The sequence below is a fragment of the Podarcis melisellensis genome (assembly GCF_964234715.1).
Source record: "Podarcis melisellensis genome assembly, chromosome: 18".
Taxonomy (NCBI): Eukaryota; Metazoa; Chordata; class Lepidosauria; order Squamata; family Lacertidae; genus Podarcis; species Podarcis melisellensis.
In genome coordinates this window covers 8308704-8323976 of record NC_138536.1, presented here as the reverse complement: position 1 = coordinate 8323976, position 15273 = coordinate 8308704, and the positions used below count along the sequence as shown (strand labels likewise).

The 15273-nt window shown below is 42.5% G+C and overlaps 1 protein-coding gene across 2 annotated transcripts in view; it reads left to right on the top strand.

The window, feature by feature from the left end:
• Positions 1-15273, top strand: part of LOC309360765 (perilipin-3-like) — a 186155-nt gene that overhangs the window by 85277 nt on the left and 85605 nt on the right. The window contains exon 1 of one of the 2 annotated variants that reach the window (XM_081895628.1): positions 2594-2597. The exons of the other annotated variant lie outside the window; for it this stretch is intronic. The gene's annotated coding sequence lies outside the window, so the exon portion shown is untranslated. Of the gene's footprint in view, positions 1-2593; positions 2598-15273 lie in introns of those variants that run through there. 2 annotated transcript variants of the gene reach the window in all.

Below are 15273 nucleotides of genomic sequence, written 5' to 3'. Positions count from 1 at the left end.
TGACATCATTTTGAGCGTCTACGCATGCGCAAGCAGCAAGACCTGGAAGTAACCCTTTCTGTTACTTCCGGGTCGCCGCAAAAGGCACTCATTATAAAAGTCCTTTATTTATTATATTACATTTATTTGGCACCTATTAAAGCACTATGGCTTGAAAATATGCAGGCAATTCCTGGCAAAATCGGAGCAGCAGGAGATGTAGCAGGAATTCCAAAAGGTCAGAGGACTCAGCTTCAGAGACCTGCATGCATCTTTGCTCCTCTTCATGTCTAGCCAAAGAAGAATTATGAAAAATAATAATGTATGTGCAGAAAATACCACTGGCTGCTGGATTAGGTGCATCTTGCTAATAATAATAATTTTATTATTTAAACCCTACCCATCTGGCTGGGTTTCCCCGGCCACTCTAGGCAGCTCATAGCATATATCAGAACATACCAAAACGTCAGGTATTAAACACTTCCTGATACAGGGAAGCACTGATATGATCCAGCAAGACCATACTTAAGCAAGAGTGCAAACATGGGGTCACTTAAGAGTGCCTGAGGATGCACTCTTGCTCCCTAGACTGAACACATATATTATTGGATTGTTAGTGGATTTCAAGTTGTTGGTTTTTTAAAGACTATGAAAGACTGACCTTAGACCACTCCTGATCTAGAGTGTCTTTGACCATAATCTATTCCACCAGAAGAAAGCCCAGGTTCTTATCAAATCTGCATCGAAGAGCCTTGTAAAATTCGGGATTTCTGCATTCTAACAAGCAAACAAAAAAGCTTCTCAAGTACTTTATCTAATTCCATATCTAAGTAAAATTTCATGGCAATGAAACCAAATAAGGAAAAATCTGGGTCACCAAATGAGTCTCAGTTGCCACTGCTGCCCAGATTAGAAAAATGTGGGTGGGAAGCATCTTATACCAATCAGGATCCACAACAATCAAAGAGGGAAAGACATGTACTTCTCAGACTGAAGACTCCCCAGATGATGCTAGCTGAAAGGTACATCCAGCTAATTAACACAAATAAGCTTATTGCAACAGCTAACTATAGAACCCACAGTGGAAGGAGAGGAGGAAACTCAGCACTCACAATCTCTAATTATCTAAAAGCACAGCAAACCAGCACTGCTTCTGGCAAATGAAGGAGACCACATGTCACTGCATGAACAGAAAGGGGATGAAGCAACATTCCTACGAGGAAAGGTTACAGAACCTGAGATTGTTAGTTTAGAGAAAAGATAAGAGGTGACATCATAGAAATTTATAAAATTGGAATGTATTGGAAAGTGGATGGAGAAAAGTTTTGCTCCCTCCCTCATAACACTAGAACTCGGGGAAAGCCAATGAAGTTTAATGCCATGTCAGATAGCAAAAGTACTTATTCACAAAGCATGGAGCTAAATTATGGGACTCTCCCCCAGGAGGAAATGAGCAGCCAAATGCATCGTTTTAAAAGATGACTGGACAGATTCATGGAGGATAGAGGCTATCAACAGCTAATCGCTACAATGACTATGTCCTACCTCCACTGTCAGAGGCAGTAGGTCTCTGAACACCAGCGGCTTGTTGGCCACTGTGAGAACAGGATGCTAGACTAGAGAAACTACTAGCTTGATTCAGCAGGTCCTTTAACTAAGGTTATCACAGATGCCACCCCCACACCATGCCATACAACATTTGTATGTAATGTTCATGCAATGAAGTACTAAAAAGAATTCTTTCAAAGCAACAGCAAGCTATCCCTCTGCTTTGGAACACTTAAAAAATAACAATAAAAGCCCAACTAGCTTTTCAGATACCTTTTAATTGAATAACTCTCTAAAAGAAATGCCTGAAGTAACAGATATCATAGTTTGAAGTCTTATTTGGTTACATTTTACTCCAAAAAGACCCATTTATCCTAAATAGAACTCAATTAAGGCAGATGGTTTCCCCAATGTGGACACCATTAACACCTCTTCCAGCAATGGTATTGGGCTGTTTCATTTAGCAGGTGACAATGTCAGCTCCAGCTCCCCTAGAATGCAGAATCCTGGCAACAGCAAATCTTGCAGCTGCAGCAGCCAAGGTTAACAGCAAAGAGGGCAACGAAGAAGAGGAGGTGTCAAGAGACCACATCTGTCCTGATTCACGCTAGCAACCAGACTGGAGCTGATGGTAGTATCTCTTTTCCATCTGGACCAGTGGCCATGAATGACAGATGTTCTATGGTTAGCCAGGATGCTTGTTGATAGTGTAATTTCCTGTTTAATTTCTGCCCACCATGCAGCTGTTAAAGGCACAAAAAAACCTACTCCCCCCCCCAAAAAAAATCCAGCAAGCTTACCCACTCCTGCTCTATATGTGGGACATTTAGATTCACCACTTCACAGCTCCTGCCTTCAGGTTATCTTATTTTTTTCCTGTTGAGGTCTCCAAACACCAGAATAAAATTAACAGAAACAGACAATAACGAACAACTAATTGCATTCTTTCTCAGAAATACAAATGTTATGTGGTGCTTATGATGGGGTCAATCTATTCTGCGCAGCAGCAACTCTTTGGAAATATAGGTTTCACGACTATACAAAATTTGATTAATCTTTCATCATAAGGATGCAATAATGCTGATGTAATTCCACTGATGTCATGAGACTTACATGCTCTATCTGGGATAGAAGAAAGCATTGCCCAAATGTTTCGCAGACTTCCATATGCATACGTCAGGTGAAATGCAGTATTTTGGCCCTATCAGGCACGAACCTGCACTAAATTTATGGACAAAGCTGTGGCTAGAGAATTAGATACTGAAGAAGATATACTTTTTTAACTACAGAAAAGTTTGATCCAATTTGAAAACTCTATAGAAAAAACCGGGAGCTCTGCAAGAAACATGTCTATTACTCAAATTCAACTCTTCCAGTGTTAAAAATGTGCAATTTTTTTATAAAAAATAGTACAATATTTTCCCACACCCTAACTTTTAGCAAACAAGGAGCATGTGGACTTACATGGCCTAAAGCTTTTTTCAGACTAGCAACCACAGCACATCTGTATGAAGCCAAAACAGTTGACATAAAACAAAAATAAATATGCAAAAATCTTTCCACAAGACACAACTGCGGAAAAATCAAGAGGAAATAAATTTTCATATCTCAAGCTTTGCCTTGAAACTAAATGTCTGGAACAAATGTTTGATTTGCCAGCATTGTTACAGGGGTATGTGGACAAATGTAATTCCTAATCCTATGAACCAGACAAGTAAAACCTACAAAGGATTCAAAACCATTCAACACTCAATGTTTTTGCACATGGCAGCACAAATTTTGAATTGATACACACTAAAAAATGTTCATGGTAGCTGAGCTTTTTCCATCCCAATAATTATTGATTTGATACTCCTGTAGATCACTTTATAATCTGAAAGCAAAAATGACAAAATTGTTTTCCCCCTCTCCACAAAAAAATACAACAGGGTATTACTACAAAGTACCAAGTTAGGCAGGTTCTGCTAATTGCCATTTAAAGTCAGCATCTGTTCGTTAGCATCAAATGCCCCCATTTAAGCTTGGAATAAGGACACACTGTACAGAAGTGATTATAGTATACAACAGAAGGCACAAAAATATAAACAAAGAAAGATTAAACTTGGGTATCCTATGTTACAAGTTCAATTTGATTCCATGATTTAACTCCGCAAGTCTTCCTTTAGTAATCTGTCAAGGAATATGATCCACTCACAGTAATTCAGCAAAGAGTTCCTTTGCACCTTAGACTGCTACATCCAACTCATAATGCCTTGTCTTCACAACCCACTTGCATTGCACGAATGGAATGATTACATTTATCACAGCTCTCTCTTTTCATTAATCAAATCAACCCACAATGTATCTTGTCATGAAGTAAAAAAAAAAAAATGATGATGATGCAGAGCTACAGTAAGTATGGTGCAAATTTAAGATAAACAATTTCTTTGGTCAATGCTGGCTGAACAAGAAACAAAGGTAGTGCATTCTGAATTACAAAGTAAATTGAGACGGTATGAGGAAGTTCTAAGTCAGATCGCACCTCTGTGATGGATCGTGGAAGGCATCTCGAGTCTAATTGTAGACTCCCAAACTTTCTAAGTCATTCTGTAGCCTTGTCTGTCCAAAAAATACAGAACTGTGGTTTTGTTCATCTGAAGTCAATGGCGACTGGGGAAAATGCTTACAGCTCAAGATAGAAGATGGGAAGGATGGGGGGAAATCTTCATTTTGTCTCTTTTAATCCCAGTGAATTATTTTTCCAACTCACTACAATCACAGTACTTTGAGGGTCCCGTGACTCCCTTTATGCAAGTCAACGGTGAAATCTTTATCACATACCCAAAACTTCACGGGGACAGAAGCCCACCTCTCAAGAACAACCCTCTGGGTAAGATGCATGTAATGGTTGTGAGGGGTTACTTGTGCGTAACCTTACTTCAGTTCAGTTAGTTTGCCTGCCCCAACCATGCCTAGGGTCGGAGCTCGCCCTCTGTGACCTGTTAGTCACTTGCAGAATCCGTCAGTGGGCGTCTCTTGAACCTCTTCCAGCATAAAAGCTGTTTGACCCCGAGTCTCCTCCTATGTTCTCTGCGCGGAACGCGTCTGCGCAAGTAAGGGGAAGGCAGGGGCGTCCCAGCGCTCTCTCCACTATCGTCGGGGGAAGGGTCTTGGAGCCCTGTCACCAATTCCTCCATCTCCCTCTCTTCTCTATGGGTGTTACGCTGAAATCCAACCCCCTGCTCGTCCCCTCTCCGGCATCGCTGGGTAGCCCTGCCTCCGTTTCTCGCCCTGATGGCAGTTCCCTGACAATGCACATTGCTAGGGGGGATGCATCTACCCCATCCCTGTCTTCCATGAAGATTTATGTTACTTTATAGCTACTGTTCCCTGCCCCCTATCCAACTCTATGTCTATGGTTCTTTTCCACCTACCTCAAAACTACAAAGTTTGTTGAAGGAAAATCACTGCACCTATCATTCTAAAAACTGGTAGGCTTCAACCCCTCAGGTGGGATGCCCATGCCTGCAAATTGCTTCCAATTCTGACAGAAAATGAAAATTGTACACTTTTTCTTCATTATTTTTTTTTAAAAAAGCTTTAATGGACCCTGCACAAACTCTCCTGAGTGTATCTTACAATTTGGCAGACTGGATCAACTTGAGAGGAGCTATGCCAGTACATTTCACCCATTTCCATAAAAAAGGGTGGGAAGTTACAATCATTTTTTGATTCCCCATTATGTTGAATAGGGAGAAAACAACACTTCTTTTTTAACAGATCTAATTCATTCTCGAATAACAGTACAAACTGGAAAGACAGAGTGCGGCTCCAAAGTAGACCAGGCTGCTTCCCAAAGGTACAGATACAATTGCAATCTTTGACCAGTGTTTACCCCTACCAGAAACTATTTCCCCTACGTTTTCATGAAAATCTCACAAGCACTGCTTTCAAGGGTTGGTTAAACTAACATTTGCTTAGATCTTTCTTTGCTACATTTGATACATGCAATGTTTAAAGATGTAATATATCCCCCTTTTTTTCTTTTCCAGTACCAACAGAAGATGTACAATTTCAGCTTTCCTTCTCAGGACTATTACAGTATGTGGGCTAAAATGTCTTCACTAAGACACCTACTATTTGCCCAGGGCCAGTTTAATATTTCATCTGGAACATACCAACAAAAACCTACTGCAATACAGAGAAGGTTCTTAATGTGCTCCTTAATGATTTCACATGGAGAGAACAGAAAATAGTACATAAAAAATAATAGCATGTCTTCCTCAATTCAAAGAATAAACAGTTCCAACTTCAAGTGTAGTTCCTTATTTTGGAGCCAGGATCTCATATCTACAAATCGTCATCCTCAATGAAATTAGAAATGGAACAGCAGTCAAGTTTAGAGAAAGTTATTCTAGAATTATCTAGCTATTTACATTTGTTGGTTTTCCAGAAAATTTTAAATTTTTGTTTCAATTTTTCCTGTGCGAATTAAGGTAATTTGCACCTGGCAATTTACAGTTTGCACACAAAAAATCTCTGATGCTCTACAGTGTGGTCTCATTTAGAATGTTTGTTTTACTTGTATTTAGAAAACAAAGCCAAAAACTCTAAAACTGCCATGTTTGCCTAATACTGTATTTGCAATTGCCATCCATTCACTGTTACTAATGAAGCTAGAAAATGATTTTTTTTTATATAAGGAAGCATTAAACACTGAAGAGGGTCCAGGAAAAAGAATCTGCCCACATTCTATGCTTGAGAAATAGGGGGTTGCTGGTATCTTCAGTCTGACTAGCATTTTCTTATAATAAACTATTTTCAGACCTCTTATTGTAATGACAATGGACAAAGTAGGGTGTGATCTAAGGTAAAGGTAAAGGTACCCCTGCCCGTACGGGCCAGTCTTGCCAGACTCTGGGGTTGTGCGCCCATCTCACTTAAGAGGCCAGGGGCCAGCGCTGTCCGGAGACACTTCCGGGTCACGTGGCCAGCGTGACATTGCTGCTCTGGCGAGCCAGAGCTGCACACGGAAACGCCGTTTACCTTCCCGCTGGTAAGCGGTCCCTATTTATCTACTTGCACCCGAGGGTGCTTTCGAACTGCTAGGTTGGCAGGCGCTGGGACCGAGCAGCGGGAGCGCACCCCGCAGCAGGGATTCGAACCGCCGACCTTTCAATCGGCAAGCCCTAGGCGCTGAGGCTTTTACCCACAGCGCCACCCGCGTCCCAGGGTGTGATCTACAATCCAATATAAAAAACTGGCAGTGATCTATCACCCTCCGAAGTCATTTTAAATAAATAAATAAATGGATGGATGGATGGATGGATGGAACTTTATTTCACAGATACAGTAGTTATGTTTGGATATCACCATGACAGATCCAAATAGTTGTTAGATGGACAAGTAACTAAACAAGTGAGAAAAGTCAAGCTATATTTTTATATTAGTTTACACAGATCTGAGGAGCGTGCCCCGGGCTTCTCGGTCTTTCCCCTACTGTTGCTTTAAATCTCAGCTGGCTTCGAGTCAGCATCCCAACTAAGCCCTTACTCCGCCTCTCTTTCCCCTGCTGTTGCGTTAAGCTTGCTCAAACTCATGGAGCACTAAGGGGGCTTTCCCCCATGTGTTTTGTTATTTGCCTTCCTCGCTGTTTGGGGTGCGCTCCTTTCTTATTCTTTTCCTTGCATTTGAACTAGCGAGCAAGCAGACCCAGAGCTTTTCGTTTCCTGCCTCCCCCCCCTCCACCGCAGCTCTACTCCCCCCACCCCAAGAAGGTAAACTGGCTTCAGAAGGAGGAAGAGGAGCCTGCAATCAATCCCAGGATTTCCAAGTCAATAGCGATGGTAAATGTAGCATGCCAGGTACCAATATCTGTTTTACATCTTAAATCCTCCTGCTGTTGCCTCTTGCTCACCACTTTAGGAACACTGCTATATAATTTGAGTGTCTTCTTGTATGCCTCTTTTATTGGCACTACCAATGGTCATTATGAAGATCAGAAGCTTCGGCTTCCATCTTAGTTTAACCAGAGTTTAGCTGCTCTATGCTTGAAAACTAAACTATATTTAATCTTAACTACTGTTTGTTGTATCAACAAACAACCCAAAACCATCCCAACTTCTTAAGCTATGGTTGGAGCTTCGTTTCTTTCAACGTTACGTATTTTAAACCACTCACACTTTTTCAGGTTCAGCTGACATGACACGGTGTGGTTAATTAAAAACAGAAATGAGAACCTACAAGCCCCTCACAGCCATGCAGAGTGAGCATATGAGCCTGAGATTTGTTCTTGTAACGGTAAACTATGGTTGAGCAATATATCTGAACCATTCCACTGTAGAAGCTAGAGGCGATGGTTTATTAAGTACAAAATATGTGAAATTGATAGGTGCATATGCCATAGTGGGTGACAAAGCATTTGTGCAGGGAAGCTAGGTGTGCAGGGAGCATTTGTGCAGGGAGGCACACCTAATGGATTGAATTTTGGGGGTTTCGGACATGGGGAAAGCCTGACAAACATCTTAATGTTTCATGTATGGGACGCAGTGGTGCTGTGGTCTAAACCACCGAGCCTCTTGGGCTTACCGATCGTAAGGTCGGCAGTTTGAATCCACACGACCGGGTGAGCTCCCATTGCTCTGTTCCAGCTCCTGCCAACCTAGCAGTTCGAAAGCATACCAGCACGAGTAGATAAATAGGTACCACTGTGGCAGGAAGTTAAATGGCGTTTCTGTGTGCTCTGGCTTCCATCACGGTGTTCCGTTGCACCAGAAGATGTTTAGTCATGCTGGCCACATGACCCGGAAAGCTGTCTTCAGACAAACGCCAGCTCCCTCAGCCTGAAAGCAGAGATGAGTGCTGCACCCTATAATCGACTTTGACCCACTCAGGGGTGCTTTACCTTTTTTTACCTTTACTTATGTTTCATATGTATATAGGTTTATATTTTGAAAGAAAAGCAAATTAGAGTTTTACCCACTAAAAACCGCTAGTGAGATATGCTGCTTGAGACAAATATGTAAATAGCTTTGATTTAGTTGTAAACACAGACAGTTAAAGCACCAAAAGTATCATCCTCAACAACACAGACCTCCTTTCCTCAACAGTGCACATGAGCAAAGTCATATTTACTTTACCTATTTTTAGAGCGGGGGAGTGGGAGAGGTGGTAGCAAATACATTACAAAATTAATGCTACATAAACAATCCTACCCCCCAGAAAACCCACTACCATAAAAATTACAAGCCTGCAATTATATCTTTCAGTATTGATTGATTGATTGATTCATTCATTCATTCAGTCAGTCAGTCTCTTTCTCTTCCTCTGCATTTTGACAATATACAAATGCAACCATTTTCTGTTCAGCGCCACAAGCTAGTCTAAAAGCCATTATTGTATTGTACTGCCTCTCTAAACTCAACTTATTCGCACTCCTGGTCACAGGACATGCTTTCAGGCCCTCCAACAGTGGGTGTGACACACTGACCCAGATTCAGAGCTTTACTGCAGATGAATGCTAGCAAGTGTACAGCTGTGAGAAGAGAATAAGCAATTGTATAAAGAACTTGGGGGCAGGGAGAGAATTATCTAAAATGCTTCATAAAGCCATCTTCAAAGAGGTCATCTTACAATAATCTTTAACTACATCAAGAAACATGGATTTAAAATAAAATCTTCACCCAACTATATAAATTGTATATAATTCCATGTATGAAATAGCAAATTGTTTAATGTACAGCTGCTTGGGGGGTGGCATGCTATTCCAATATCCTTGGAGGAAGGCAAATATCCATAACCACCTATTCTTGGACCACAGGACACAAATAAACTGCATTGAGTAAAGTTAAGAATCCCTCTGTGAAGGAATAAGCGAACCTCTTTACAGTGGTACCTCTGGATACGAACGCTTCTGGTTGTGCATGCGTCGGGTTACAAGCTGTGCTAACCTGGAAGTAGTTGCTCCCGGATGCGAACTTTGCCCCAGGATGTGAGGTAATGGCACCTCATGTTAAGAACAGTTTCAGGATAAGAACAGACCTCCAGAACAAATTACCGTATTTTTCGCCCTATAGGACGCACTTTTTCCCCTCCAAAAGTGAAGGGGAAATCTGGGTGCGTCCTACGGGGCGAATGCAGGCTTTCGCTGAAGCTTGGAGTGCAAGAGGCGTCGTTGCGCACCAACCCCTCTCGCTCTCCAGGCTTCAGGAAGAAATCCGCAGCCTAGGCAGCCCTGCGGGAGTTCCCGCAGGGCTGTCTAGGCTGCGGAAAGCAGCCTGCTTCCTGGAGCATTGGGCGCTTTGCTTTCAGGGCGACCGGCGCTTCGGGAACACATCCGCAGCCTAGGCAGCCCCACGCTGCGGCCAGCCCCACAAGCTCAGGGGCAGCAGGGAGGCGCAGCGCCGCCATCTCACTGTTCCTTGACCTGGTTCGGTTCCCCCAACCTGCTTTGGGGGGGGGGGAAATAAAGGAATTTCCCCCCCATTTATTTCCCCCCAAAAAAACTAGGTGCATCCTATGGGACGAAAAATACGGTAAGTTCATATCCAGAGGTACCACTGTATTTTATTGTTTCTATTATGGTATCATCTGCTTGCAATACTTACCGCATTTTTTGCTCTATAAGACTCACTTTTCCCCTCCTAAAAAGTAAGGGGAAATGTCTGTGCGTCTTATGGAGCGAATGCAGGCTGCACAGCTATGCCAGAAGCCAGAACAGCAAGAGGGATTGCTGCTTTCACTGTGCAGCGATCCCTCTTGCTGTTCTGGCTTCTGAGATTCAGAATATTTTTTTTTCTTGTTTTCCTCCTCCAAAAACTAGGTGCGTCTTGTGGTCTGGTGTGTCTTATAGAGCAAAAAAATACGGTACTTCCCCACCGTAGGGTTTAATGATGGGATTAGCTTGTGACATATTGAAATACTTTGTACTGAATATATTTCAATCAAAATACTAAATTTTAACATTTATGTTTATTTCTGTAGTTTTTCTCTTCTCTTCATTTACAAGAAAATAGCTATAGCAAAAGAAAAGAAAAAAGTAAATATAATTTATATTGAACAGCTTACAGAGAGCATGAGACACAAAACCAGACCTAAGTAAAAATAATATATACTATATACACTAAAATCACTTTCAGGTCTTTCACAGGTCTAACAAAAAATTATCTTGGGAAAGTTGACTAATAAGAGACAGAGAAGGTTAAAAAAGAAAAGAAGGAAGACCACAAAAATTTAATGTATCAATAATACTGTATTATTTGTATAAGATAGTAATGTTTGTTTCAGATTATTGTTTGACAAGGTTAATTACACTATTTCACTCAATAAAAGTATTTCACAATGATTTAGTAACTTAATACCTTTGTGCAATGCCAGCTCCTGTTCTAAAAGTCCACTGTTGACATTATAGAGGTAAAAGACCCAGTTTTTCTTAACGTATATCACAGAAATGTAGAGTTGGAAGGGGCCTCAAGGGTCGTCTAGCCCAACTTCCTGCAATGCAGGAATCCCCCAGGTGTCCCTGGGTGGTTTTGATTCAACAACAGCCGAGTGCCAAGAGTCCCTTCAGCATCAGAGGATGTGTGTTTGCAAAATGTAGTGGTACCTCCTTCTCCTTTAATCGATATTTAAAGGTATTTTCTGATTCAAATGCAAGAATGCACCTGAAAAATCAACTGCTTCAAAACTATGCTTCTATCATACGCACATGCATACTACTGTTATATTAACACTAAATGTGTGTCTGTTCATCTTAAAGTTTCCCAAATGCCCTAAGAACTCCCAATTTCCTATGGGGGTGGGGTGGGGGTAACATCCAATACATCTATTATTACAATAGCCTCTTTATAAATTTTAAGTGGGAACACCGTGACAGTATTAGAAAGTGAGGTGTATAAGCTAGGAGCCAAATGACTCCTGGAACCTGGGTTGCAGGCGCAAAAACAGAATGGGTAGTCACCAGTGCCCCCCCCCCGCCCCAATGCAGCAGAGCACTTTCTATTTGTTTTTTCTAAACGCATGAACTAATACACAATTCACAGCAGTGACACATTGTTAATATCACATTTTTAATTGCAGTTCTTAATTGGACACCACAAATAAAAATGGGAATCAGCCTCAGCAACAGTAACCAACCATAAGTATTTACAAATACTGGTATGTATATGTGTGCGCGCATGCGTGTAATGTAATGCTACACACACAGAGACAGCACAATATGTTATGTCACTTCTTCAGCAAGTACTGCAGTCACAGCTAAATAGGTCTATTATATCAACATTATTGGAAGAACAGCCCTAACAGCACAATCCTTAACCATTTTTACACAGAAGTAGATCCTACTGAATTCAAAAGGCCTTACACCCATGCAAATAGGATTGGGATTGCAACCTAATCCATTATTTTTGAGCAGTACCTCTTCAATCGCAATACACTGGTACCTCAGGTTAAGTACTTAATTTGTTCCAGAGGTCCGTTCTTAACCTGAAACTGTTCTTAACCTGAAGCACCACTTTAGCTAATGGGGCCTCCCGCTGCCACTGCGCCGCCGGAGCACGATTTCTGTTCTTATCCTGAAGCAAAGTTCTTAACCTGAAGCACTATTTCTGGGTTAGCGGAGTGTGTAACCTGAAGCGTATTTAACCTGAAGTGTATGTAACCCAGGGTACCACTGTACTGTGTAACTGTTTTGCAGGACTGCCTGTACAGTTGCGCCTTCAAAATCCTGTTACATGAAAGGTTACCTGGCATGCCACATTTACCATGGCAAACTATGTAAATGTTGATGCATTTTGCATTTTAATATCCAGAATTCGAGAATCTCAAAACATTAAAAGATTAATGTAAACACCATCCAATCCACCCTCTCTCCCGTGATGGGTGTTTTCTTGTGTAAATACAGCCAATGGGTCCCTGATATTAAGGAGTTTCCTCACAATACAACAACAAGGAGATGTCAGACTTTAATGTGTTTCTTTAAAATGCCACAACATTCCTCCTAATAATGGAGGTTGGGGGAAGAGAGATCCCAAACCTCTCTAAAGCAGCCCCCATTACGTAAACAAGAAAGGAATACTCACCAAGTAAACTTGTTGAAACAACAACAAAACAACCTCCCCACTCTTCTATGATTCCCTTCCCCCAAAGCAAAACTCATTTTGCTTAAAAGCACACCCATACAGCCCTTCTCTTCTGAAATAAAGGGGGGTGTCAACCTCTCCTATTCAGGAACCAAAAGGGAAGCTGAAAATGGGCCTCCTGAACAGCAAAAGGCAGAGAGAGGTAAAAGCAGGAGTGCCAACTTGAATAAAATGGGGGGGGGGTAGGCACTGCCCTGCATAATCGACCACGTGATGCCATGCATGCACACACACCATTTGAATGGCAATGCCCATCAACTTGGGGGGTGCCCCCTCAAATATTTTATTGGGATGGTGTGGACCCCTTGGCCCCTAGGAGTTGGCTCCTATAGGCAGAGGGAGAGGTATGGGTGGGTTGAAACCACATGCAAGAGCTTTGCAGTTTGTGTTTGTTTGTTTGTTTGTTCACTAATGCAAACAGAACCACAATGGAGTCTCTTCAGCATATCAAAAGGCTTCAGGGGAGTAGCATGTAAAGGGGATGAAAGCAGCTGCCCTGGCTCTCTTGCAGTGAAGAATTATTTCACTAGTAAATGACGGAACGGGAACTTGGTCACTAGGTGGCACTGCTGAGTCACCAAGAAACAACTGGCGACAAGTTCTAATCCTACAACCTGTGGGCCTCCTGAAAATGTGTAGAATGTACTGTAGATTGAAGTATACTGCAGACTGCTTTATTTACAACTGTTTCAAGCTGTTAAGAAAAAGAGGCAGGAATGGGTCAATATATAGGTGGACCATCTCTGGATCAAGCTCTCCTTCAGAACATGAGGGAGCTATGGATGTCAGCTTCCTCACATGGCGGCCTAACACTGCCAGCCGGCCACAGCTCCACTCCCAGGTCAGGCCTGACTCAGGGGCAGAAGCGGCAGGCTCCAGTGTGTGAGTGCACCGTCCAGCAGGGCCACCCACCCCCCGCCCCAGGCAGCAATAAGAGACACTATGCCCCAGTCTCCACCACAGGAGTCGCTTAGTGTTCAGACGTGATGTCCTTGAAAGTGTACAATACATTCTTCCTCTCTCTGCTATCTCCAGCCACTCAGAAAAAAGGTACACACTGATAATAATAAAGATGCTGCAGACTTTTTTCCTTATTGGTGGCGAGACGTTCAGTTATTGTGTTGTTTGTATTGTTGAATGACTGGCCCAAGGACACCCAGTGAGCTTCATGAGTCAGTGGGGATTTGAACCTTGGTCGCCCACTCTAACACTTAACCACTGCAACTCTCTGCTTTCCTTTGCAAATGACTAACTTCCCTCCCAGTATTTCCTCCCCACTTTGCCCCTCTGCCTCTTCAAAAAGAAAGTCACACAAAAGAGAAAAGTGGTGATATTGGTAACACGAACCACTTTAAGTTGAGGGAAGAACAGTGAGTGCTGGAGGACCGGCTCCCTACTGCAAGTTCCTTTCTCCCTGGCCTAGGGTGTGTGGCCCAGACTCACATACACCAGCTACGAGATGCTCCTGGGAGGCCACAGTAACATCTGCTAGTGTGAGTGCTGAAGGACCTGCTCCCTGCTGCAAGACTCACTGGAACAAACTCTTGGGTTGGGGCGAGTGTTTAGGGGCTGTTAATGGTTTTACTGCTCCAGCTGCCGGAAATGTTTTTAAACAGCTTTTAATCTGTGGAGCTTTAAATTTTGTTGTTTTGTTTTGATTGGGTTGGGGTCATTTTAGTTTGTGTATAACTGTAAATTGTTTCTTTTTAAGAAGAGTTTGGATTTGATATCTGGCTTTATCACTACCCGAAGGAGTCTCAAAGAGGATAACATTCTCCTTTCCCTTCCTCCCCCACAACAAACACTCTGTGAGGTGAGTGAGGCTGAGAGACTTCAGAGAAGTGTGACTGGCCCAAGGTCACCCAGCAGCTGCAGGTGAAGGAGTGGGGAAGCGAACCTGGTTCACCAGATTACGAGTCCACCACTCTTAACCACTACACCACATTAGTTTCTATTGGTTTACTTTATAGTTGGCATAATTTATTTTGTTTTTATAAGGGGAGAGGGTCAGGGCTGCCCCAGGAGTGGGCCCTAGCAAGCAGAATGGCTGGTCCATTCTGACCTTACATTGACACGTTCTCCCAATAGTTCCAGCCTGATAGGTCATCATAAATGCGGTAGATGAATATCTTGCCCTTTTGTGTTACAGACGAAAGAGATCTATGATGCTTATTCTAACTTTAGATTTACCATCCGTCATTTCAGTACATGTCATACCAAAGATACTGTATACCTGTATACAAAGATGCTGTAGTGTGGTGTAGTGGTTAAGAGCAGCGGACTCGTAATCTTGTGAACCGGGTTCAATTTCACACTCCTCCACATGCAGCTGCTGGGTGACCTTAGGCTAGTCACACTTCTCTGAAGTCTCTCAGCCTCACTCACCTCACAGAGTGTTTGTTGTGGGGGAGGAAGGGAAAGGAGATTGTTAGCCGCTTTGAGACTCCTTAGGGTAGTGATATCAAATCCAAACTCTTCTACCTAATAAGATGCCCTTGCAATCTGCTTTATATTGGATCGACCATACTGGCGGGCAGTGTCCGATAGGAGAACATCGATCCCACATTAGGAATCAAGTCATGGAAGTGCCTCTAGTTGAGCACTTTTGCCAGCTGATGAAGAATTATCA